At 40.7% G+C, this 2354-nt stretch overlaps 1 non-coding gene across 1 annotated transcript; it reads left to right on the forward strand.

The window, feature by feature from the left end:
* Positions 1 to 1738: 1738 nt before the first annotated feature.
* On the forward strand, positions 1739 to 1842 carry LOC112714358 (small nucleolar RNA R71). The gene has a single exon (XR_003159219.1). It is a non-coding gene; the product is annotated as a small nucleolar RNA R71 (small nucleolar RNA).
* The last annotated feature ends 512 nt before the right edge of the window (positions 1843 to 2354 follow it).

Raw genomic sequence — 2354 nt, forward strand, 5'->3', positions numbered from 1 at the left:
GGAGGCCCGTATTCAGGGATTCAGGAATTTTACTGCAACTTCTTCAGAGCGACTCTTGATTCAGTCCACCTACGGGGTAGGCAGATCTTAGTTACTGAGGCTCACATTCAAGATGTATTGCATTGCCAACCCCGGACTGATGACACATGTGCCTACCAATAGGCAGAGATCACCATAAATGCTATGACCTTTGATTATGAGGTGCTGAAATGCATTATTGCCACACCAGACGCCCCTTGGGTGATAGATGCTAGCAACAAGAGGCCCATGGGGATGTTATTTGCTTACCTGTCTAGAGAGACTAAGACCTGACAGCAGATATTCGCCCACTATGTCATGGCCACTGGTGCACGAAATTGTGATCATCAACAATGGCGCCAAAAACTTGGTAGCACTCTCAAACGTGAATCACACTTTGTCACAACTTCGTACAACTAACCAGCAAGTGCACTGGGTCATCCAAGTAATAAACCTTACGTGAGTAAGGGTCGATCCCACGGAGGTTGTTGGTATGAAGCAAGCTATGGTCATCTTGTAAATTTCAGTTAGGCAGATTATAATGGTTATAAATGGTTTTCGAAATTTATAATAAATAAAGCATAAAATAAAGATAGAGATACTTATGTAAATCATTAGTGAGAATTTTAGATAAGTGTATGGAGATGCTTTGTCCCTGTTGAATCTCTGCTTTCCTACTGCTTTCATGCAATCCATCTTACTCCTTTCCATGGCAAGCTGTATGTAGGACGTCACCGTTGTCAATGGCTACTTCCCATTCTCTCAATGAAAATGGTCCAAATGCTCTTGTCACAGCACGGCTAATCATCTGTCGATTCTTGATCATGTCGGAATAGAATCCATTGATTCTTTTGCGTCTGCCACTACGCCCAACAATCGTGGGTTTGAAGCTCGTCACAGTCATTCAATCCCTAAATCCTACTCGGAATACCACAGACAACATTTAGACTTTCCAGATTCTCAAGAGTGACCGCCAATAATTCTAGCTTATACCACGAAGATTCTGATTAAGGAATCCAAGAGATATTCATTCGTTCTGAGGTAGAACAGAAGTGGTTGTCAATCACATTTTCATAGATGAGAATGATGATGTGTGTCACGGATCATCACATTTATCATGTTGAAGTGCAACGAATATCTTAGAACAATAATAAGCTGAATTGAATAGAAAATAGTAGTACTTTGCATTAAAACTTAAGGTACAGCAGAGCTCCACACCCTTAATCTATGGTGTGTAGAAACTCCACCGTTGAAAATACACAAGAGATGGTCCAGTAATTTACCCATGTAATTTACTTCTGCCATTGCAGGGTTCTCAAGTAATTTACCCATGTAATTTACCTCTACCATTGCATGGTTCTCAAGATCATAAGCTTCTTCTTTAGAAGATGACTCTTTAGTACTGTTGGATGCATTTTGCCATCCATTCAGACTTTGAGAAATCATGTTGACTTGCTGAGTGAACATTTTATTTTGAGCCAATATGGCATTTAGAGTTTTAATTTCAAGAACTCCCTTCCTCTGAGGTGTCCCATTATTCACAGAATTCCTCTCAGAAGTGTACATGAATTGGTTATTTGCAACCATGTAAATGAGTTCTTGAGCTTCTACAGGCATTTTCTTTAGGTGAATGGATCCACCTGCAGAATGGTCCAGTGACATCTTAGAGAACTCAGATAGACCATTATAGAATATATCCAAAATGGTCCACTCTGAAAGTATGTCAGAAGGACACAGTTTGGTCATCTGCTTGTATCTTTCCCAAGCTTCATAGGGGGATTCACCATCTTTTTGTTTGAAGGTCTGAACATCCACTCTAAGCTTGCTCAGCTTTTGAAGAGGAAAGAACTTAGCCAAGAAGGCCGTGACCAGCTTATCCCAAGAGTCCAGGCTATCTTTAGGTTGTGAGTCCAACCATGTTCTAGCTTTGTCTCTTACAGCAAAAGGGAAAAGCATGAGCCTGTAGACTTCAGGATCTACTCCATTAGTCTTAACAGTCTCACAGATCTGCAAGAACTCAGTTAAAAACTGGTAGGGATCTTCTGATGGAAGTCCATGAAACTTGTAGTTCTGTTGCATTAGAGCAACTAGTTGAGGTTTCAACTCAAAATTGTTTACTCCAATGGAAGGGATTGAGATGCTTCTTCCATAAAAGTTGGAAGTAAGTGTAGTATAATCACCAAGCATCCTCCTTGCGTTATTGTTGTTGTTATTATTTTCGGCTCCCATCTCCTCCTATTTTTTGAAAATTTCTGTCAAGTCCTCTCCAGAGGGTTGTGCTTTAGCTTCCCTTAGCTTCCTCCTTAGGGTCCTTTCAGGTTTAGGATCTGCTTCAA

The sequence above is a fragment of the Arachis hypogaea genome, chromosome 1, assembly GCF_003086295.3.
Source record: "Arachis hypogaea cultivar Tifrunner chromosome 1, arahy.Tifrunner.gnm2.J5K5, whole genome shotgun sequence".
In the NCBI taxonomy this organism is placed as follows: Eukaryota; Viridiplantae; Streptophyta; class Magnoliopsida; order Fabales; family Fabaceae; genus Arachis; species Arachis hypogaea.